General features: G+C 42.3%; 1 long non-coding RNA gene across 1 annotated transcript in view; it reads right to left on the bottom strand.

Annotated features, from left to right (window-relative positions):
• LOC129135632 (uncharacterized) overlaps positions 1 to 26,003 on the bottom strand; it is a 66,801-nt gene that overhangs the window by 28,472 nt on the left and 12,326 nt on the right. The window lies entirely within an intron of this gene.

Below are 26,003 nucleotides of genomic sequence, written 5' to 3'. Positions count from 1 at the left end.
GTAGTAGAGACAGGGTTTCACCATATTGGCCAGGCTGTTCTCAAACTCCTGACCTCAGGTGATCTGCCTGCCTTAGCTTCCCAAAGGGCTGGGATTACAGGTGTGAGCCACTGCACCCAGCCAAAAAGTAATCACCTACAGGAAAAAAGTAGTGTAGAAGGACCAAAAATCATGGTGAGCTATATAAAGGTAATAATAATAATAGTGTTTCTGTTATTCAAAATAGAATGGTGTTGACCTTACACACAATAGAGGGAATGCCACATTACAAATCACAACTTCAGTCATTTTGGACCTGTAAAAGCATGTTGCCTTTATCATCTCTTATTCATTAAAAGCACTTGTGAGAACTTAATTGTACATTTTAAAAGAACTCGGTATAATTGGATTGTTACACAAAGGATAAATGCTCGAAGGGCTGGATACTTGTGACAAGTATCCAGACATATATTATTGCATAGAAGCATCATTCTCCACGATGTGCTTATTTCACCTTTCACGCCTGCATCAAAACATCTCATGTACCGCATAAGTATATACACCTCCAATGTGCCCACAAAAATTAAAAATAATTTTAAAATAAAGACAGTGCATTCCACTGCAGCAGCACACACACAAACCATTTGTGGCTTCTCTCAATGTTTGCATTTGCTCTGCGATGGGAATCTCTGTGCAGGAAAGACAGAGCCCCTGTCCCTGGGCGTGCCCAGCCTCACCAAGGAGGGTCAACTTCGAAGGAACAATATTCTGAAAGAGCTCCTTCCCTCTCAAGGTGGCCAAAAGTACATATTCTCCCTATTTTTATTTTACAGAGTAGAGAAAATCTAAATTGATATCTTTTTTTTTTACTGGAAAGTGTCAGTATTGCTGGGGAAGGGATAAAATCCTCACATACAACATTTCACACATGGAAGTTTGAGACTGTGGAACCACTTGTTAGCATCATATTGGGTCCTCAAAATGACATTAAAATGTAGATTAAAAAGGATTTACTATCCTCACTTTACACAAAACTGGTAAAATAAAATTATTTAAGTGGGAAAATAGTTACTCCTAATTACAATATGATACTATTTTTCAATATATTCATTGGGAGATCTTTTTGCATTGATGATTCAAATCTGTTCATTTCTAGCTACATTCTAAAGAGATCCTAATATTATTACCTGATCTTTTTATTTAAAATGTTTAAACAACTTGCTGCTCCTCTAGCATCTACGGTCTACACTATCACATAGAACAGAGATACTCACAGATTCAGGACATAAGGCATGACAAAATCTGCATTTTTTTAGAGAATTAGGTCATTGCATAGCCAAGTCAGTACCCCAAGTCCCTGTCCTTCATCCTCTGGGGTCCCTTCCCTGCCAGGCGCAGGGTTCCAGTGGCAGGTCCTGACTCAGTGGGACCTTTCTCAGCATCTCTGACAGAAGCACTGTCTGGAATTACAGGGCATGATCAATTGTCTGCCTTGCTAGGAAGTCTCATCTGTTCTTATGAAAGCTGTCCAATTAGTCTTTAGTTGAATCGTAACTGGATTTATAACCTTTTCCATCTATTGCTGTTTGGGAGTGGATATCTTCACCAAGTGATTTTTTTTCCTCTCTATTTAATACCGAGGTTACTTACTGGATAAGCAAAAGAGATATTATTGATGAAATGCTCTTGTAGTATATCAGCTTGAGTTTGTCAGCTCAATAAATAATTTATGCCCCAGGGCCAAATAAAAAGAAAGAAATTTTCAAGTTTTTATCGACTATCAAACTCCAAACTGTCAGCTTCTCCTGATACAAATCTATTTTAATTTCAGTTTCTTATGAGTCACTTAGTTTCCTAACTACTGTACTTAAAGTAAAAAGGGGCTATAAGAGGGCACATTGGTGAAATACAATGTAAATAATTTAAAAACCTAAGTGATTACAAAGCCATGGGCCCCAGGTATGAAACACACTTACCATAATTTCTGCTCAGCTGATGACCTCCTGTTCATCTGTTGTCATTAGCAAAAAGCATACTTATGCTCTGGTTGACCAAGGGAAGTCAGTGAAGTCTTGGACGTGGGAACAGAGAATATGTGTGGCAGCCCTGAACCAGACCTGTGGTGTCTACCTTATGCTACTCTCGCATTAACCAAGCAAGATAAACACCTGCTTTCAGGATACATGGGTGCATCAGGATTACTTAATGCATACTTGACTATAGAAAACAGAAAGTGGGGCCAGGCACGGTGGCTCAGGCCTGTAATCCCAGCACTTTGGGAAGCTGAGGCGGGTGGATCACTTGAAGTCAGGAGTTCGAGACCAGCCTAGCCAACATGGTGAAACCCCATCTCTACTAAAAATAAAAAAAATTAGCCGGACGTGGTGGTGGGCGCCTGTAGTCCCAGCTACTCGGGAGGCTGAATCAGGTAAATCACTTGAACCTGGGTGGCAGAGACTGCAGTGAGATGAGATCGCAGCACTGCACCCTAGCCCTGGAGACAGAGTGAGACTCCATCTCAAAAGAAAAGAGAAAACAGGAATCAGTCAATAGTCCATGGACAGGATGAATACATCCATGTGGTGCTGTCTTCAGCGACAGGAAATCTTGGAAGGAGAGTTGATCCTCGCTATTCATGGTGGCTGTGCTGAGTAAGTGACTCCCTGAGTAAACTGAGAAAGTACTGATCAAACCCAACCCTTTCAAAGTAGAGAAAACATGACACCCTGCAAAGTCAGGGACAGTCACCAGACGCCATATAAAGTATGTGCTTCCATTCAGCCAGCACAGCTAGTACTTGTCAAGTTCCAGGGACTGTACTGAGCCTCTATAAACAGAAGCAAACAATGTCTCCCCACTCTCGGAGATCTTTCAGTCTAGTGAGAATTTGATGTAAAGTAAAACTTCAAATGGGGATTTGAAATGGTTCCCTGTTAATTTAAGGTGTGATATAATAATATCCATTCAAAACGCAAGGGCTTTTTTGAGAAATATAGACAATATTGTCTGGGAATTTTTTTTTCTGCTAAGAATAGCTGATAGACCAGCAGCTGATGCCAACCAGGTGGGGGTACAAAATTCAGTCTTGAATTATCCATGATCTCTGGGAAATTTTCCCACAATTCTTTGACTTTGCTCAGGCTCTTCTCCTAGCCAGCAATTCTCCCTCCAATTCAACTTCCCACACATTTGGAGTCTGAGCCACCCTGGGCCCCTCTTCCAGGAGGCCCTCCCGGGGGGTCTTGGAGGGATGTACTTCTCCCCTCTCCACATCTGTGCCAGGCTCTGTCACGGTCAGCCGTGCACATGCAGGAAGCCACTCTGCTTCCTGGCGACACAAATGCACGGCCTTCCTCAGCAGCAGGGACGGGGCTTGTTCGTGGGCTTACGCCCCAGCAAACAAAACAATAGCTGGCTCGAGTCCGTGCTTCATGGATGTTTTTAAAGGAATTAAATGGTGATGATATTTAAAGCAGGGGTCCTCAACCCCCAGGCCATGGCCTGTTAGGAACCCAGACACACAGCAGGAGGTGAGTGGCAGTCCAGCAAGTGAGCCAACGAAGCTTCACCTGTATTTACAGCTGCTCCCCACTGCTCACATGACCGCCTGAGCTCTGCCTCCTGTCAGATCAGGGGCGGCATTAGATTCTCATGGGAGCTCGAACCCTATTGTGAACTGTGCGTGCGAGCGATCTGGGCTGTACGCTCCTTATGAGAATCTAACTAATGCCTTATGACCTGCCACTGTCTTCCATCAGCCTGAGATGCGACCCCCTAGTTACAGGAAAACAGGCTCAGGGCTCCCACTGATTCTATGTGATGGTGAGTTGCGTAATTATTTCAATATATGTTATAATGTAATAATAATAATACAAATAAAGTGCCCAATACCTGTAAATGTGCTTGAGTCAACCTGAAGCCATCCCCCTCACCCCGTCCGTGGAGAAATTGTCTTCCACAAGTTCCTGGTGCCAAAAAGGTTGGGGACCACTGATTTAAGGCATCAGGGAACTGTATGGTTAAGATGTGAGTTAAATTATCACCCACAGGGCAAGTTAGTGATCATTTTACCAGTGGAAAGCTAAGGAGCCGGCTATGGCTCCCCTCTCACACTGTCATACAGGGGAGGGGAGCAGGAACACCAGCGGGTGGAAATCCCACCTCCCCACAAGGTTCAGCCGTCCTCAGAGGCTTCCCCATGCCCCGCAGGGAGCCCAGGGCTCTGCCACACTGTCCTAGCTTCATCTGAGCCCAGCTTTGACCCCTCTCCTCCTCCATCTTTAGTGAGGCTGAAGAAGCACCCCTGACATTCAGCCATTCGAGAGCCTTCCATGGATTCTTCTAGGAAGAGGACCGGGATCCGATCAGCTGTTCTCTTCCCATGTCTCTCATCAATCTTTAGTCCTACAAACTGGTAGGGAACTCCTCCGACACATATGTCCCTGAAGAGAAGGAAGAAGCCCTCATTATACACGACGAGATTTGGTTCCTCTCAGGTTATCTTGACCACCTGGGGATGTTCAGCCCCATAGCTAATTGGCTCAAGGAAGGCATTGAAGGGCAAGAGGAGACTTTTGAGGGTCTCCTAAAAGGCTCAATAAAACCCTTGACGGTAGCCCAGGAACCTGGGTTATCGCAGGCCTTCATTTTGACAGTACAGGCACACACATGACCACAGACATGTCTGTGAGTCCTCTGGCTTTGGAATGACTTCACTTCGTTCATCTAACCACCTCGCTCATGGACATCTACCTGACTGAGGACTCTTTAATCTGCTTAAATCCTGGCAAGCACAGGACCTTTGCAATAATTTTTTTCCAGTCATGGACATAACTTACAAGCACTGCTGAATGTGGACCTACTTGGCTCCACACAATAATAAATGTAAGTCATAAAATCCAAAACATTTGCCAGTACAGGACTCAAATATAAATAGCTGACAGACACTATCCTGAAAGACAGTTTCAGTATAATTTTATGACACTGCAAGCAGGGAAGTCATTACTTCACCCTAAATTCTTTTAGAGAAAGTGAGACCTCCTCCCAAGAGGAACAGGAATTTGGTCCCAATAAATTTTGACTCAGAGTATAATTGCATTTTGTGACTTGATCTCACCTGCAAATCCAACCTCACATGATTGAAAAGATTGACTAAGACTGTGAAACTTGAGTAAGAATTTACGCACGCCATAGGCAGCCTGTCATCTCTCAGAGAAGAAATTAAGGATTCCAGTGACTTCCGAGGTGACGGAGACAGTGACAGGCCAGAGCTGTCTCTCTCCCACCTCTAAACTTCTCCTTCTCCTGAAAATAACCAGTGAGTGCTATGACTGTCATCTGAGACCACTCTTAAGAAGCAGAAGGGGCCAGGCACAGTGGTTCACGCCTGTAATCCCAGCACTTTGGGAGGCCGAGGTTGGCGGATCACGAGGTCAAGAGATTGAGACCGCACACACCTGTAGTCCCAGCTACTCAGGAAGCTGAGGCAGGAGAATCGCTTGAAACCAGGAAGCAGAGGTTGCAGCGAGCAGAGAACTCGCCACTCTAGCCTGGACGACAGAGCGAGACTCCATCTCAAAAAAAAAAAAAAAAAAGAAGAAGCAGAAGCATTACATTAATGCAGGTACGGTGATCCTAATTAGCTCTCACTGTATCATTTAATCCACATGATAGTTTACATATTATACTTCATGTTTGTGATTTTCTCATTTGACTTTTTCATACATCCAATGAAACACAGAGCTACATATGGCTATTCCCTTCTCATGACTGACAAATGTGATATAAAATTATTTCGGATTTGCTCAAATTCACAGGACCAGCTGGTGATGAGGTTGTGATGAGAAGACTGGGACCCACATTCTTTCCCCACGTCCTCTCCATTACCCACTAGGGACCAGTGGGTCGGGAGGTCTCAGCGAGGTGTGAAAAATAACCCTCTTATTAAAAGGACTATTAGGCACCCCAAGCGCATGTCTATGAGAAAACAGTGTAACTGGATCATTTGGAGATTTCTTTTTCAAGATGATTCAATTATTATTTTCATTAACAGTGAGGCAGGAGGTGGAACTTGACTCCAGAGGTGGGGCTTGGACAATGGACCACACTGAGGACTAGCTAAAACACGGCCCCTGGGGCAAAAGCAGCTTTTGATCAGACACGCCCGCCAGTGTGCCATGTCAGTTTAACGAGGAGGCTGTGCCTGAGTGAGGCAGGGAGTGTGTAGAGAAGAAGGGCTCAATTTTGCTGTGAAACTAAAACTACTCTATAAATAAAGTATTTTAAAATAAATAACACACGCATGGAAAGTGAACAAGCTATATATATATATACATATATACAGGCACACACACATATATATACATATATATATATAATATATATACAAAACTCTACAAATTATTGCCAAATGAACACAGTAATGGAGCCACCATCCCCATCAGGAACCCAACCTCTAGGAAGCTCTCAAGGGCTGTCTTTGCTGAGACCTCACAGTGTCCTTTCTCCGTGCTATCTGCCTCCACGTCCAGCTCTGATCCTGGGAAATGGGGAAGGTGTGTAGACCACGGCAGCCAAGGTCAGCAACAGGCATCCAGGAGGAAACAGGTTCAAGCTAAGGAGGCCAGAATAATGCCACCCCCTGAAGGAAAAGGCTCTCCCATAACAAGAGCCTCAGGCACGTTGGTAGACCAAAAAAAAAAAAGCTATTTATGAGCAGGGAGGATAATTCTAGCGCCCCACACACCATTCCACAGAGGCGGCTGCAATCATAGAACACGGCAATTTTTCTAGGTGATGGGGGACTTCCATGACCTTAAGTCAGACTCGATATTCAAATTGGTATTTACCAATTATAATGCTGTAACATATAATACTAAATAAAAAATTATAACATATGTATGACTCTAGAGAGACCCAAATCCAGGTAGCCTCATTAATCTGCTGAATGAGGGGAGGGCGTGATCTCCATGGTCTGCAGTGTTATCCCAAAAGCGCCTGTGTGTTCATGAAGTTTTGAGAAAATCCACGTGGCAAAGCTCAGTCAGGTATCTCACTGCCACTCTGGTATTAAACGCACATTTGTTTATCAGCAAGCAGGATCCTTTAATCCCCCTTCATGGCCAGAAGCAATCCCAGCTGACATCTAATTAAAATGTTCAGTTCTAAACCTGTTGAGGTTACTATCTTAGATGGTTCAAGTTCCTCGCCTGCCCCATCAGCCACGTGTGTAGAAAAGCATGCCTGTGCAGAGCCTGCCATTGCCCTTTGGAAGAAGGGAGAACTGAGACCAGCAGAGGCAGCCCACACTCGTGATTGGAGAGACATCCTTGGATTCCACGCAGCAGAGTTAGGAACATGCACTGCCCCACTCAGGAGAGCGTGGCTTGGGGATTAAGTGTCCCCAGCCCAGTGGCTACACAGGGAGTTCCTTCCTCAGGGAACCCCCTTCCACTCCCTGGAAACATCGGAAGAGATAACGCCAAGGTCTCTTGGCTTCTCAGGCCAAGACTCTGTAACCCGTTAGTAAGGACCCAGCATCTGAGTCTGATCTGGTTTTCCGGTAGGATGAGTCCATAGCAACAGAGGTCAGCTTCAGCTAACGTGGTGTGGGGCTGTACATACCCCCGGTAAGATCACCTTTGTTTCAAGAACAAGCAGCTCTTGTTAAGGAATCCCCTGTGCCTTCCCTCCTACGCCAGCCACCTCCCCACAGCCCCTGCAAGACACCTGCAGAGTTTCTTGCTCCGAAAACCTAACTCCGTTGACATCATCACTATCACCCCTGTGCTCTGGGGTTAAACAACACGGCAGCAGGATGACCTGACCTCCTCACCACCAGGAGATTCAGGCTGCCCGAGTAACAAGTGCTCCAGTCAGATGCAGGGTAGGTCATACACGCAGAAAGACAACTTTCCACCTGCAGCTGAGCTCACCTGGAGCCGGCCCACAGCAGACGCTCCATTCGCATTGGCCGTCCAAGTTGTAGGTGGGAATTTAGACAGTTTCCGAAATGTATGAAATAGTTCTGTTATGCTTCCATGGCAGCCTTTGAAAACTCTGCTCTGTATCACTAAGTAAATTACCTGTTAGCTTGGCCTTGTTTTAACGAGCCAAAGGATAGATTGAGAGAAGCAAAGAAATCTGTCAGCGTTTTCATCAACTTGTCAGAAATTCCCTCTGTTAGTCAGAATTATATCAAAGAAACTAGAGACCCTAGTTTCTCTATGGTTAGGATTAGAATTGAATTCTCTAAATCACCATGTTTATTCCTCAAAATTGTTTCAGTTTAAATCCAAGAAGAGAAGAATGTGTTCATGGTAACATATTACAGATCTAATATATGAGAACAGTGATTTCAGACAATGCTGAGGGGTAACGAAGAGCATAAAATGAGTATTCAGTGACTTAGTGGGGGCCTGCCAGGGCCTCCTCCCATATTCATATTTGATACATTTATGAGAATAAAAAATTATGCTGTTCAAGTGCTACCAAGTATTTAGGCATATGTCAAGAGAAGCACAATTATCTTGCTTCCTGGGGTAATGTGACAGTGTCATGGTCCCATTTCATAAAGGATAGAGGTAGCCTGATTGACAAGGTGATTTTCATGTTACCACGAGGCAGGAAACCCCAGCGCCGGGCTGTAACTTCTGTCCTCAGAGCCACCAAGCAAAAGTGTTGTGCGGTGATGCCCGCTGCCAGAACAGACATGATTGCGTAGAAATTGAGGTCACATCTGCTGAAATTGCCAGTGGATGTTCAACCTGCGAGCAGTGTCATCAGAGCAGGAAGAAGGCATGAAAGCAGGAAAGCCAATTCATGCTCGGCTTGGGTACACAGTCTGACCGGGAAAAGCTCACTGGCACCGCAAGTCCACTCAGCCCTTCATCAAAGGAGAACACGGAATGTTTGTTGCCAGATAAAATCGTTGTTCATTTGTAGGTTTTGGTTTTGAAAATTCATGTTGGTTAGCATTGTATCACTGAAGTTGGCACTGATTGACCCAATGTCCTAGGCACTAGGCCTGCTGATTCCCCAGGAGTCCTGTGAGGCAGGGGAGAAAAGAGTCTTCCTTCCCATCATAGAGTGAGGAATCAGCATCTCAGAGATGCTAAGTGATTTTTTCAATGTGCAAGACACCAGTCGAATGTGCTGAAGTGGCAACCAGGAGATCCTGGCCACCCCAGGGCAAGTGTGTGCTGAGACTTTCCCTTGGAGCTGCCTGCAGCCATGCACTGGGGGGTGCTCACTGGAGAAAGAGGGGCTCACACAGACACGGGACTGCTGGGTGCAGGGTCTGAGCTGACCTCGGAAGGCAGAAGCATTCCCTCTGAAAACTGGCACAAGACAGGGATGCCCTCTCTCACCACTCCTATTCAACATAGTGTTGGAAGTTCTGGCCAGGGCAATTAGGCAGGAGAAGGAAATAAAGGGTATTCAATTAGGAAAAGAGGAAGTCAAATTGTCCCTGTTTGCAGATGACATAATTGTATATTTAGAAAACCCCATCATCTCTGCCCAAAATCTCCTTAAGCTGATAAGCATCTTCAGTAAAGTCTCAGGATACAAAATCAATGTGCAAAAATCACAAACATTCTTATACACCAATAACAGACAAACAGAGAGCCAAATCATGAGTGAACTCCCATTCACAATTGCTTCAAAGAGAATAAAATACCTAGGAATCCAACTTACAAGGGACGTGAAGGACCTCTTCAAGGAGAACTACAAACCACTGCTCAAGGAAATAAAAGAGGACACAAACAAATGGAAGAACATTCCATGCTCATGGATAGGAAGAATCAATACCATGAAAGAAATGGCCATACTGCCCAAGGTAATTTATAGATTCAACGCCATTCCCATCAAGCTACCAAAGACTTTCTTCACAGAATTGGAAAAAACTACTTTAAAGTTCATACAGAACCAAAAAAGAGCCTGCATCGCCAAGTCAATCCTAAGCTAAAAGAACAAAGCTGGAGGCATCACGCTACCTGACTTCAAACTATACTACAAGGCTACAGTAACCAAAACAGCATGGTACTGGTACCAAAACAGAGATATAGACCAATGGAACAGAACAGAGCCCTCAGAAATAATACCACACATCTACAACCATCTGATCTTTGACAAACCTGACAAAAACAAGAAATGGGGAAAGGATTCCCTATTTAATAAATGGTGTTGGGAAAACTGGCCAGCCATATGTAGAAAGCTGAAACTGGATCCCTTCCTTACACCTTATACTAAAATTAATTCAAGATGGATTAAAGACTTAAACGTTAGACCTAAAACCATAAAAACCCTAGAAGAAAACCTAGGCAATACCATTCAGGACATAGGCATGGGCAAGCACTTCATGTCTAAAACACCAAAAGTAATGGCAACAAAAGCCAAAATTGACAAATGGGATCTAATTAAACTAAAGAGCTTCTGCACAGCAAAAGAAACTACCATCAGAGTGAACAGGCAACCTATAGAATGGGAGAAAATTTTTGCAATCTACTCATCTGACAAAGGGCCAATATCCAGAATCTACAATGAACTCAAACAAATTTACAAGAAAAAAACAAACAACCCCATCAAAAACTGGGCAAAGGATATGAACAGATACTTCTCAAAAAAAGACATTTATGCAGCCAACAGACACACGAAAAAATGCTCATCATCACTGGCCATCAGAGAAATGCAAATCAAAACCACAATGAGATACCATCTCACACCAGTTAGAATGACCATCATTAAAAAGTCAGGAAACAACAGGTGCTGGAGGGGATGTGGAGAAATAGGAACACTTTTACACTGTTGGTGGGACTGTAAACTAGTTTAACCATTGTGGAAGACAGTGTGGCGATTCCTCAGGGATCTAGAACTAGAAATACCATTTGACCCAGCCATCCCATTACTGGGTATATACCCAAAGGATTATAAATCATGCTGCTATAAAGACACATGCACACGTATGTTTACTGCGGCACTATTCACAACAGCAAAGACTTGGAACGAACCCAAATGTCCATCAATGATAGACTGGATTAAGAAAATGTGGCATATATACACCATGGAATACTATGCAGCCATAAAAAATGATGAATTCATATCCTTTGTAGGGACATGGATGGAGCTGGAAACCATCATTCTCAGCAAACTATTGCAAGGAGAAAATACCAAACACCGCATGTTCTCACTCATAGGTGGGAATTGAACAATGAGAACATTTGGACACAGGAAGGGGAACATCACACACCGGAGCCTGTTGTGGGGTGGGGGGAGTGGGGAGGGACAGCATTAGGAGATACACCTAATGTAAATGACGAGTTAATTGGTGCAGCACACCAACATGGCACATGTATACATATGTAGCAAACCTGCACGTTGTGCACATGTACCCTAGAACTTAAAGTATAATAAAAAAGTTAAATCAAATTAAAATTAAATTAAAAAATAAAAAGGGAAGACTTGAAAAAAAAAGAAAGAAAATTAAATGACTTATTATGTCTAGTGCCTGGTACATTTCTAGTGGTCATAAGTTCCTTTCATTGTGAAATGTGTGAAACAACAAGTTGATGAAAGGAAAAGAAATTTACCAATCAACAAAGGAAAAAAAATCTGAGCCTTGAGCAGTTTCAACTACCCAGAGACTTCTTTTGTCCCACCTTTAAGGTAAGGTGAAAATAAAAAGACAAGGCGGGTCTGTTTTCAGACTCACTGGTGACATGTAAGCTTCATGTTTGCACAGCTGTAATTTCTCATTCATGACGCTGGTGCTAAGCTGTTCCCACCTACACGAAAATACCTTTCAGTCTGTTCAGCAAGCCCAATGTCCCCACCAACAGCCTTCACAGCTCCTCAAGCCCATCTTAGGGGGATTGGCCCAAGCAGGCCTTGTCTGTTTACCTCCAAATGAGGATTACCCTGAAATTGAAAACACCAGGAAGCACGGCGGAACCTACAAAGCCCATTAATAAATGAAAGCATGAGAGAGAGGGAGAGCAACCTTGGTCTGAAGCGAAAGGTGGTGCCAGGGCACCTACCCTCTTCAGCCTCTGAAAGCCTCCGTGCTAAACTTCTCTGCGTGGCACCAATAAAGCAATCAGGCATCTCAGGACTTCAGCAACAGCACACAATGAATTAACAACCTGAACATCTGGCCATCTGCAGACAGGACAGGAAAATATAATGCTGAGGCCAGGTCTCCTAGAGATGTCTGAGTATTTTATCATAAACATCCAAACTTATGTCTTTCTTTCTCTAATTAACTATGACAGCTCAATTTCTGAGATGTCTGAGAGAGACCAAGTCCAAGGGCAATATCACAGGAATGGAAAATCCAACGAGAGACTGCAATATAAAATAAAAGGCATAAATGAGATACTTTGAATTCAGTTAATAAAAATTGTATTTCTGAAACATGAGTCTTAAACTCTAACATTAAATACAAACTGATTTACTTATGCAAATGATGGGTGAGCATTTTTGAGCAGGCATGCAGATATGACTATAAGTAAATTTAAAAATAAAAATAATATTACGTCACTTTTTTCTACAGAACAAACAAGTGTGAATTTTCTTTGGCATTACATTGAAAAGAACATTGGCCTTCCAGCTAGATTCAAGTCGTCCAACGATATCTCTTCGTTTGGGTGTGGCGCGTCACAGACATCACCTGTGGGCATGTGAGTCTGCTGCTTGGGGAGCTTCCGGCTTCTACCCAGGGTGCAGAAAGCTGGAAGGAACATTGCTCCTTCTCAAACAAAAAGAATAAAGCTGGAAAACTATAAAATTACAACTTACTTTAATCAGAGGAGAGTTGAGGTTTCAGGGCAACCCACTAGCCCAAATTCTAAGGAAAGACAGGCCCCTACAAGAGAGACGACACGCACACCGGCTAATCATCAAGGGAACGGGAAGAGGGGCACAGAAAAGCCTGCCCTGCTTGTGGAGTGTTTTGAAGAGGAAAAGCTCCGAGAGGACAGTCACAGCAAATCTCTCCATCTCTCCGAGTTGGAAGATTGCACCCTCTGAAAGAGGAAAAGAGAAAGATGCCAAGTCTTCCATTCCAAGCACTTTTATTTTGTGCTTAGAAGATGCCAGATACCATTACCCAGTTGCTCCGTTTCACAAATCTTATGCAGATTCAATTTAAAAACTGGTAGGGATGGTGCATAAACTGCTTAAAGACAGAAATAGCAGCAGATGAGGATGAGAACATGGCAAGCTGGAACCCAGCTCTTTTGACTTTGTCTAAGTCACCCAGAAGGACCATTGCTTTGCACAGTGAAGATGGATGGACCCTAAAGAGCAGGATGAGGAGGTCCGTGGCCTTCCACTGCATATGCCGGAAAGACTTTCTGTAAAGGAGTGGCACGATGAAAGCGATTACTGACGAGAGGAGACGCATTCTCAGTCGTAGTCACTAGACACAAGGGCCGAGGAGCAGGCCTGCCGCTGGAGTCAGCCGTGCCTGTTGAGAGGCGCACACACAGCGGCTGAGGGGGTCCATGGCCAGGGCATCAGCCACAGCTCAGCAGAAGCGAGGAGGGCGCTTGATAACTCAGCTCCTCTCTTTCACTGCCCTCCACGTGGAAAATGATTTCATCTTTCTAAAACTGGGCGATCGAGAATGTCTAGCTGTCTTTCGTCCTATCCTTAAAGAACCTCACAATCTAATTTGGAGAACATTTCATATTGTAAGCGTATTTCTTATAGCATACAGCATGGTCTAGCCCACAGTAGGGGCTCAATCCATTTTTTTAGCTGGATTAAAAAAAAAACAAACTTCATTTTCTCCATCAACCTAGCTTCCCAGCATACTACTTCAATATTTCATTGCAAAAATAGGCTATAAATATGAAAGGAAGTGGTACCATTGAGAATATTTTTTAAAAATTTTGATAAGTAATTTATTGTTATTTCTGTAAATAACAGATGTGATGCCGTTCAAATGTGGCTGAAATGTCGGCCTACGAGTCACAGGGTGTGATTTGTGAGGCTATAATCTGTCCCACCTATGAATTATGCAGCGTGATTTTTCTTACACACTGTCCTCAGCTCCATGCTCCAAAAATGAGCATAAATCTCAAAGGAGTGGATGCATTTAAGCAAGCGTATTGTGAATGAACTTAAATATATGCATATTCATGATGGAAAATAATAAACACAAGAGAAAAGATAAACATATGGATAAAAGATGCAGAGGGGCCGGGCACAGTGGCTCACACCTGTAATGGTGGCTCACGGTGACTCACACCTGGCACTTTGGGAGGCTGAGGCGGGCAGATCACTTGAGGTCAGGAGTTCGAGACCAGCCTGGCCAACATGGTGAAACCCCATCTCTACTAAACATACAAAATAAAAAATCAGCAGGATGTGGTGGCGAGCGCCTGTAATCCCAGCTACTCGGGAATCTGAGGCACAAGAATTGCTTGAACCGGGGAGGCGGAGGTTGCAGTGAGCCAAGATTGCACCAGTGCACTCCAGCCTGGGTGACAGAGCAAGACTCTGTCTCAAGAAAACAAAACAAAAAAAAATGCAGAGGCAGTCGTCTTCACTCCTGGAGTCACGATGCCCGTGGCTAACTTGGTATAGACACGTTTCTAACACTAGTTTTATTGTTAGACTGGTAAACTCAAAACAACCTGGTATGTATCCATCCATAATTTCCTCCATATTAATATAAATACATATGAATGTGCTTCCATATATGCATGCATATACTTTTATATAACATTTGTAGAAAGTGTTGTGGTCAATATTTGCTTTACAAAAAATGAGGTCTTTTATCTTCATCTTATTTACTCAACAGCAATGTGTGGAAACCTCACTGAATTAATTGGCATAAATCAAATACATGTTTTAAGGCTGCATAGTATCACAAGATGTCTTTACACTTACTGATGAGCTTTCATTGTCTCCAGGAGCTCTTTGGGTCACTATGAACAATGTTACTAGAACATCCTTGTTCATACAGACTTTTATGGTACTGGTGTTTCTGTGGGATAGTGTCAGAAGTGGGTTGCTAGGTGACAGGGCATAGGTATATTTAATTTGCATAGAATTTGACATCCTATTCTAAAAAAACATGTTGTAACAGTTTCTATTTCCGGCAACACTGTATCTGTGCCTTCTTTTCCACATAGCCCTGCTTGGCAGTATAAGTGTTACTGCTGTTTAAAATTTTTACCAGTGTGATGGATACCAGTGATACCTCATTGCTATTTTAATTGGGACTTTCCAGTCTCCTTGTAGTTTTAAATGTTGATTCCTGTGTTCAATGGTCATTTTCATTGCTCTTCTATGACCTGCTAAGTCATAAACTTTGCTTATTTTTCTATTTATTTGTCTTTTTCTTTTAATTTGTTAAGAACACTGTGTATATGACATAAATTCACAAGTATATTTTTCCATATCACTTGTCTGTTGACTTTACTGGAATTTTTGTCACCTTTCCATATAACTTTGAGCATCTGGTCTTGACTAAAACAGTATCTCGAATCTCTAAGTAGAGTCGTTGGGGAATTTTTTTACATCATAGGAGCGCAAAGTTGGATGATATAATCTTCATAAAAGATTATCATCTTTATTTTATGAATGACACTCTTATATTTATTCAGTTCAGTGTTTGGTTACTTGTTTTTCCATAATTTACCGATCCAGCATTTAAAATAAAAGCTGGGACTTTGACAAAACCTACATCTCAGGACACGGTAGCCCTCCCTCACCCACTGTGTCTCTGGGCTTGAAGTGGCCATCACACTGCACTCTTGCTCAGCCTCCTTCCTTTCCTCTGTCTTTGTGTAGTTGCATCTTTTTCCGTTGTCACAGTGCAGCCTCAACCTCCAAGGTTCAGGTAAGCCTCCCACCTCAGCCTCCTGAGTAGCTGGGACTACAGGTGCACAAACCACTGTGGGCTAATTTTTGGTTTTTATGGGGTTTTTTGTTTTGTGGTAGAGACAAGGTTTCACCATGTTGCTCAGGCTGGTCTCAAACTCCTTGGTTCAAGCAATCCTCCCACCTCAGCCTCTCAAAGTGCTGGGATGACAGCCATAAGCCACCGCATCTGGCTGAAATTCATATGTTGACCCCCTAATTGGGGCCCTGATCCAATGGAGCTGCTGTACTATTCAGAAGAGGAGGAGACGCCAGGGATGGGCACCAGGAGGCCCACGTGAGGATACTGAGAGAGGGCGGCCATATGCACACCCAGGAGAGAGGCCTCAGGAGAAACTAGCCCTGCCACACCTTGCTCTGGGACTTCCAGCCTCTAGAACTGTGAGGAAATAAATATCAGTTGTTTAAGCCGCCCACTGTGTATTTGATTATGAGAGCCTTAGCAGACTAATACCCCTGAAAGTAAAATATGCTCTTACATATTAATACATATTAGCACCTAGGATTTGCTACTGAGGTTATATGGTCAGGTAGCATGTGAGATCAATCTTTGGGGACTGGAGTGCCTTCTCCTAACGTCACAGGGGAATGTGGCACTGATCCTACATCCCTGCCGGTCGTTCACGCAGCTGGGAATCCTCTCCTGAGGTCATGGGCTTTATCTGGTGGCTCACAATTTACTTCACTGATCAATTTGTTTATTCTCCCAGCCAGGCAATATCGACCTGATTGTGCTGGCTCTGTAGTGTGTTTTTGTCAGTCACAATCCCCCTCCCTACTTCAGCTACTGACATTTTAACTCTTTCTCAGCAATTTTGGATTATTGATTTTTCAAATCCAGAAAGTTTTGATGGGATTTAATTTTGAACTGAATGAAGCATACGGGGATGGCAGAAGAAGGCACTGCACAGTGTCTTCTCTTGCTAGAATCTGGAACACCTTTCTATTCTGTCAGAACCTTTTTCTGTGTTTTTCAAAAAGTTTTAAATTTTCTGTATGAAGGCCAGGCTGTTCCTGTCCTTCTATCAACTAGACCTGATTGCTGGTATGAGTGTAAGTGGACCGGGGTCTTTCCCCTTTTCATCTCTAGATGCTTAGTGAGTTTAAAGAAATGCTACGGACTTTTGTATATTTATTTTGAACATAACCAGCATAAGACATATTTTTAATTCTAGTTTCCTTTAACTAGAATCTCTTGAGTATTCCCCATCAGCCATTATAAAATCAGCAAAGATAGAGAGTGTAATGTCTTTTGCCTCATATTAATTTGGTTTGATTCACTTTATTGTCTTACTACTATTTTTAAAACTTCTTGTATAATAATATTAATCACAAAATGATCCATCTAATTCCAGATTTTAATTGACACTTTTCGAGTGTTTTGCTGCTTAGATGATATTGTTTGTTCTGACAGTATTTTCTGCCCTATCTGTCTTACCTTCTTGTATTCCTAATACACAGAGAGGTGTTTTAGGACTGCCTGCTATATTCTACCAAGTGCAGTTTTAGCATATAATGGTATGGTTATTTGATTTTTTTCTCTTATTAATGTGTGCACTACATCAACAGATCTCCTGAAAATAAACCTCCTTTTGACTCTTGAAATAAGCTGCAACAGGCCCTAGTGTATATCTTTAATATTGTATTATATTCTATATACATATATTTTTATTCAGAATTTTGCATCTCTCAACTGAAAATCAATCAAGTAGACTATAAAGATTTGATATTAAAGTTGCATGGTACTTTTAACACAAATTGTTCTACATGATATAGATTAGTTTAAACAATGTTCCATTTATCTTCTCTTTAAAGCAAGTTAGATATTAGTGGCAAAACCCCGGATTCTGGTGACTTTTAGAATAACAAACCTTAGATCACCTTGCTAAGCTCTAAAATGGTAAGTGGTATGTTCAAGACCTCCACATCTTCATTGTTAAGGAGCATGTCAAAATTGTTACCGTTGTTGTTTCAGTTTTGGTTTTGTCAGCAAACTCCTTGAGATGTGAGAAAATAAAACTCTTTTTAAGCAATGGTAAGTTTTGTTACCTACTTATGGGCAGGCATATCATAACTGATATGGAATTTGGTAACAAGAAGGGACGTGCTTCAAGAGACAGACCCTAAATTGTGGAAACAGGTGCCAGCGTGTGGCTCAGTGGAAAAGGCAGGGCAGCAGATGTCAAAGAGAGGAACAGCCCCCCATTCCTTCTCGAAGGAAAGAGGGATGCTTCCCATACCTTCTAGAAGGAAAGACAGACGCCTCGGGCCCCAGCTCTTTGTGCTTCTACCACTGTGAGGGCAGGAGGTAGGCATGGCATGAACCTCTCTTTTGAACCTGTCACCTACCATTTTTAATGTGAAAAATCGCCTTCTACTCATTATGAAGTCACGGAGCAGAACTTTGTAACATTTTCCTGTGATATTTACACAGAAATCTATAATATATGTGCATCTTGTATTGCACATGGCATCTTTTTAATTTATAAAGCATTTTCACGCATCCAGCTGCACATGAGCCTCTGGGAAGTCCATGAGCTGCCCAATTACACACAACACTCTACAAAGATGGGAAGGAAATGGCTCTGGCAGGTTGCACCATTTGTCAGAAGCAGAAATGGAGTCTGAACCACATGCTTTGATCTCCAAGTCCAGTCACAGGGCCACTCACTATGGCTACCTCAATCAACGTTACTAAAAAACTCTTCACTCACCACGACCACCTCAGTTGATATTGCCTTGCACATACGACTCACAGCAAACCAGGGAGCCCCTTCCCAAGCACAGCATTTGTGCAGCACCGTGGGTATGCGACTGTGGGTATGAGTGAGCCCTGGGGAAAAAAACACAGCCCCCAGAAGCAAACTGTAGCCTCAGTTATGAATTGTAGGAGCTCTCATTTCAGAGGCATTCTACAAACACAAACAAATAAATGCATGACAAGGCTAAGACAATTATATATATGTTATATACATTTATATGTATAAATATATATTCAAATATATATAAGAAATATAATAAAGCAATAAATGTGGCTATGATCAAGTATTTCCTGTTACTCTTCGAATCAAGGCTGTCAGACTTAGAGAAACCAACCATATAAAACTGTAGCAATTTCTCAGTAAATTTTAACTATTATTGGCCATGACAATGAGCCAGTCTTGCACTAAGCCCTCTCTGTGCCCTGTTAATTTTGGCACTAATTGCATTGTGTGGGCTTTTATGTATCTTTCCATTGTGTGTATTTTTAAATTATCCTTCCATGAGTACTTTATGCTAGCAAAATCATGAAAAAAAATGCATTGTTAAAAAAAATACACGGGGTCTGTATCTAGGCTAAGCCTAGAATACCAGGGCGTGAATCTGCGACCCCAGGGAGATAGATGGAGTCTGACATGAGGTGAGCACTCTTGCCCTTGGAGTCAATTGCTTCCCTTTGAGAACGTGCCCATCATCACTCAGCTCTGACGTGAGGAGGACATCTGGTAAGTAGCCTTTTCCAGCAGACAGAGGACACCTGCAGATGTAGGTCTGGGTATCACCACCTGCAGACAGCAGCTGAAATCACACAGCCAGTCAGGCAGCACTGGGCGAAGCCAAACGAAGCCCTGGCTGTGGCTCCAGCCTTGTGGCTCTGCACTCAGCTCCCATAGGAGGGTCTCTCCAGAGCGATGCACAGATGGTCTTCAATAAGGGCATCCACCCCTCCGCAGGTGCTCAGACCACACTGCTCATGCACCAAGGGTCTTCAGTGAGGGCACCCACCCCTCCACAGGTGCTCAGACCACACTGCTCACCCCTCTGCAGGTGCTTGCACTGCACTGCCCTCTTCACTCTGCTCTCACTCTGCCCTCAAGCACCCTTCATTTGCTCCCTCCTCACCTCCTCTCCAGCCACCTCTGTCCCCAGTGGCCCATCTGCCTCTGTATTTATCCCGTGCCTGTGGTGGGCATGATCCATGACAAGCTGTTCCATCCCTAGCAGAATGAGGACGGAGCCCAGGCCAAGGGTGTCCAGCAGTCAGAGGTGACGGGCAGATTCCAGAGTGCTCCCAGGGCTATGATAGGGCCTCACCAGTGACCTCAGCCAGAAAATGGGCACCCAGGAACAGAGAATTAAGGTATCTTCTATGACCTAGAGCAACTACAACATCCCTGAGAAAAGGCAAGTATAAAGAAAGAGAACTAATCTTTATCGAAGCAATTTATTGAGCCTCGTGTCTGAGAAATCGAGGTTCAGAGATGTAGGTGCCTCTTCAAAATGCACACAGATCCCAGACCCTGCAGCTCCAATTCCCCAGCTCACCCCACTCTGCCTTCCTGCTCCTTTGGCCCCAGGTCAGAGCACCTGCTTTCCAGCCCCTGCACCATCTTGGGCAAAGATCCCAGCTTGCTGCTCCACTGCACTCCTGGAAAATTAAGAGACTACATTAGACCATCTCTGGGTTCCTTATGAATCTAGGACTTTCTGGGTTCTGCAGAGATATTGCTCAAAGGGCACTTTGTCATGCATGAAAAGCATGTGGAAAACCATGAAGAACAACCAATGAAACTCCATACCACATGCTGGAGGATCAAGATCAAAACTCTTCAGGTTTAGCTGCCGTTATGTTATGTAGTAGTCCTTTGGGAGCTCGCCCTGGGGTATTAGATCTTCCTTATTGTAATGACCTCTAAGAAAAGCAGTGTCCTGAAGTGAAGCTTCTTTTCCATGACTCTTCTTGCCTTTTGTCTCTTTAAAAAAACCCCAAGATATCAGATTGCAACTACCAATATACACATAACTCAAGCTTTAATTGGAGTGAGACTAATTATTCCCACTTATGTGCTAAGGATAATGTACTATGCATGCTGCCCTTTCTTAAAATGAGTGATTTATAGATCATTTTAGTAGCATTTTAATCATTTCATTCTGTTTTTTAATTCAGTACATTAATCTGTGGAGACACACCAGCAGCATTTAAAGTCTTCATGTACATAGAAAGCAACATGAAATGAGGCACTTCCATTATTCATCAGGCGGAACAAGATAGGTACAAAGACAGAACTTCATGTTTTTGCATCTAATATGAAAATGCCCACAATTTATATCAAAGACTACCAAGCAAGCAGCTTGATGAAGAGACTAATTTTGAGATATTGTTATTTGTCCACAAGAAAAGGGGGCAATCCAGGTAAGTATCTCACTTAATTCATTTTACCATGCACTCCCCAGCATTCCATGAAAGAGCTTCATATGTGTTTTTGTTTGTTTGGATTTTTCAGAAAAGGTAAGTTGAATGCTGAGAAACGCACAAGTCAAGCACACAAACACACACACACACACACACACACACACAAAACCTGGCCTATGAAACACCAGGTTCAATCAATAGCTACTTATTGAAACACTGCAGCAAGAAGCAGCTTTCACAGACAGTACAGAAAACGCTCTGCCTGGATTTTCTACAAATGAAAGACACTTGCGTGAAGAGAAAGGACACAAAGTGGGCGGGGGAGTCACAGAATTGAAATGTCTGTCCTGCTACATTAGCCTCCTGCAAAGGGTGTTTATTTGTAAATGACAATTCTTCCTCACTGAGTGTTGTTGGTATAAAGAAATGAATATACGTGGAAGTACTGAGGACAGCTCCCAGAATACCTTTTAAGAGAAGTGGGAAGAGTGTGAAGGAGGGAAAGAAATATCCCTCATGCCATCATTTCCCTCCCCCTCTCTCTCTTCCCTCCCACTGTGGAAGAGAAGCTATGAGGTGTGCTCAGGGGGAAATTGATATTTCTCGTCTCGCTCCCAAAGACTCATTGTCAGAACCCTCCTAAATACTGATCAGTGGAGAGATTTGTGCTCCTAGTACTTCTAGCCTAAAACAATAAGCTGTACCATGCCATATAGCAGCTATATATTACATCCCAACCACATTTTAGAAAACAACATCCATAATCCACACAGAGCCAAAAAATAATCTAGCCTTTCCTTGAGTCTCGAATTTGATGAACAGCACTTACCACTCATACTTCTGACAGGATTCGCATAGCAAGGGTGTGCTCAAAGTATGCAATATTTTTTATGGAAATATCCCTTTAGCTGAAGGGATGTGATTTAAATTCACGCTGAAAGTAAGTAAACTAAACACTACTAAGAGGGAAAATCCCTTATCAGGGAAATAAATATGCAGAAATTCTCCTTGAGACTATAAAACTGAGCAAGGTTAAATCCAGGCAAGCCCATCTGTTTACAGCGTGGATTGATAAATGGAATAAGAAAAGGTTAACCATAATGCAATCAAATGTGCTTTGTCTTCCCCAAGAGAATGTTAATTGCATAAAGCATGCTACAATAAGTTAATTACTTACAACCTTGATGATTGTTTTTATCTGTCGGTGTGTCAGCATGTATTGTCACTGCCAGTTCTTTTAAATAAAATATTGATTCTTCCACAATAAAAAGTCACAGGAAATCAGTTGCTAGATAAGTTCCCATCCTTGTGGGCAGCTTTACCTACCATACTCCATGCACCCCACATATCCGCATGAGCAGGCTCCTCACAGCTCCTGCTGATACAGGGAAAGAACATTCCTGTGTTGAATCACAGTGGACACCTTTTGTTTTTACTTCTAGAGAATATGTTTTCTGTTGTCCATCACTCCCTGGTGTTAAAAAAAATTCCAGGACTCAATCCCACAGGTAGCATCATTGTTGTCATCAACCTGGGAGGTACATCATTGTCACAGTCATCACCATTACCACCATTATCATCACCACCATCATCACCATTACCATCATCACTACCATTCCCATCATCATCACCATCATCACCATCATTATCATATCATCATCATCATCATCATCACCATCATGGCTACTATCATCATCACCATCATTATCATCATCACCATTATCATCACCACCATCATCACCATTACCATCATCACTACCATCACCAGCATCATCATCACCATTATCATCATCATTATCATCATCAACACCATTACTGCCATCATCAGCACCACCATCATCACCGTCATCATCACCATCTTCATCATGACCATCACCATTATCACCACCACCATAATCACCATTATCATCATCACCACCACCATCATCACCTTCACCATCACCACTATCATTATCACCATCATCATCACCATTATCACCATTATTATAATCATCACCATCATCACCACCATATCACATCCCAACCACATCACCATTATCATCATCACCATCACCATCACCACCACCATTACCATCATCATCACCATCATTATCACCATCACCACCACCATCATCACCATCACCACCATCATCATCTTCACCATCAATACCATCGTTATCATCACAATTATTATAATCATCACCACCAGCACCACCATATTACATCCCAACCACATCATCACCATCATTATCATCATCACCATCACCACCATCATCACCACCACCATCATCATCACCATCATTATCATCACCATTATCACCATCACCACCATCACCATTCTCATAACCATCATCATTTTCATTATTGTCATCATCATCACCGCCATCACCATTATCACCATCTTCATCATCAAATCCTATGCCAGGTGCTCTTAAAGACGAGATGTTCACTTTCTTATTGATTCTCTCAGCAACCTATGTAATAAGTATTATTTGTCATCTTCAGTGAGAAAATTGAAGCTAAGGAGTAGCTAAGTAAACTTTCCAAGATTCTAGAGTTTGTTATAGGGAGATATCAAAATCATTTAATGTTCATAAAAGCACAAATTACAATCACATTCACAGGATACTTTCAAATAAATAAATGACAAAAACATAAGCAGCTCACCAAAGATGACCTACACATATATAGGCCCTATGTAACAAATTGACAAGCAAATAACCAGCCTCATTAAAAAGTAGCAAAACGACAGAAACAGACACTTCTTAAAAGAAGACATACAAACAGCCAACACTAACATGAAAAAAATGCTCCACATCAGTAATCTTCAGAAAAAATGCAAATCAAAACCACAAGATACCATCTCACATCAGTCAGAACAGCTATTATTAAAAAGTGAAAAAAAAAAAGATGCTGGCAGAGAAAAGGGAAGGCTTATACACCATTGGTGGGAATGTAAATTAGTTCTGCCACTGTAGAAAGCAGTCTGGAAATTTCTCAAAGAAGTAAGAATTGAACCGCCATTTAACCCAGCAATCTCATTGCTTAGTATACATTCATAAGAAAATAAATAATTCTACCAAAAGGATACATGCACTCTTATGTGCATTGCAGCACAATTCACAATACCAAAGACCTAGAGTCAACCTTGGTGCCCATCAATGGTGGACTGGATAAAGAAAATGTGGTGCATATATACCATAGAATACTACACAGCCCTAAAAAATGAAGAAATCATGTTCTTTGCAGCCACATGGATGCCGATGGAGGGTATTATCCTAAGTGAATTAATGTAGGAACAGAAAACCAAATAACATAGATTCTTATTTATAAGTGGGAGCTATACATCAGGTACTCATGGATATAAAGATGGAAATAATAGACACTGGGGACTACTAGATGTCGGAGGGAAGGAAGGGAGCAAGGGTTGAAAAACTAACTGTTGGTTACTATGCTCACTTCTTGGGTGACAAGTTGAATTATACTCCAAGCCTCAGAATCATCCAATATACCCATGTAACAAACTGCACAGATATCCTCTGAATCTAAAATAAAAGCCAAAATTATTTTTAATCTACATACTATAAACTATTGCTACCACCTGGACTAGTTATTTTGCAAATAAAGTTTTGCTAGTAATTAAATAATAGAAATTTCTATTTAAATAAGTGAAAATTACCAGACTATCCCTGTTACTCTGTCAAAATCCTAAGTGTCCAGAGCAAAAAATAAGTTTTCAAAAAACTAACTGAAAAGGAATTTCCAATGACAGAAGAAAGGCAATATAAATTACGGTACATGGGGTAGCCTGGCTCATTCTGTTACATGCGTGATTGTTATGTCTGTAGAAAGACAGAAAATTGTATACACAATATTGTGATGTGAAAAACTAGTTGGAAGCACAGAACACATACATGTTACAGTTCCCAAAAAAACACAGATGACTGTCCATTATGGATTCGATAATAAAATTAATTGTGACATAATTGGTAGAAGAGGTGGAATTATAAATTGGTAATTCTTTTATCTTAGCAAAACTATTATCTATTTTTAAATAGCTATTATTGCAAAATTCTGGAGAATTCTGTCATCAGTCTCTACTGGACCTTTTACATTTATTTTCATCCATTTTCTAAATGCCTTCTTCTAATCCTAATTCTAACCCTAGAACAGGGAACTGCCTTTCAGAAGTAAATACCAAGGTGTAAAGCTTTCTTCCATTCATGATTGCAGGTGCAAGGGTGCATGAAAATCAGGTGGCCAAAATTCTCCCCCACCACACACACATGACATCCTGGCTTACAAATGCGTTCCACACACCTTGAGAAAAGGAGCTTAGAGTTCAGATTTCTGCTTTGGTGGGATGTAAGTTACTTACGGGCACTTTAATCTTCAAGACTTTGCTTGGCTACCCAGGTTGTTACTATCTAATTGCTAAATAACAGCGCATTTTCACTCTTCATTTGGTTGAAGGAGCATTTTAGAGTTGGGGTTGGAGTAAAAGAAGTGCAGAACATTCAAGAGGAATAAGCTATAATGGCATGAAAGAAGTAATGCTCCCTTAGCCAAGATCATTATTTATCCTAATACATTTCTTACCGTTTGTCTCTGCTTACACCAGAAGTGTGGCTTTACCTGCATGTGGCTGTGTTTACAGCGCAGGGCAACCAGTCACCTGCAGTGGTGGCCCTGCCAGTTGACATTAATGAAGTTGCTGCTCACCCTAACCCTAGTGACCGTTAACAACATCTGTGAAGCAAAGCCCTGCTTTCCCAGAGCTGACTTTGTCAGGTGGCTTCCTAGCTCCTACACGTCTAAATTTTTTTTATTGTCATTGACACATTCCAACACTGTGGAATGACTGGATGACAAGCCAGGTAGTTGTTGACTGAATCACACTGAGATATGTGCATTTCTGTATAGCATCTTCCGTTTTCTGCTTAGCAAATATTCTCCAGGTGGGAAGGTGTCTGCCTACAGC

Source organism: Pan troglodytes, chromosome 7 (assembly GCF_028858775.2).
Source record: "Pan troglodytes isolate AG18354 chromosome 7, NHGRI_mPanTro3-v2.0_pri, whole genome shotgun sequence".
Taxonomy (NCBI): domain Eukaryota; kingdom Metazoa; phylum Chordata; class Mammalia; order Primates; family Hominidae; genus Pan; species Pan troglodytes.
The sequence above is the reverse complement of the archived record's forward strand: the minus strand, read 5'-3'. Positions and strand labels throughout refer to the sequence as shown.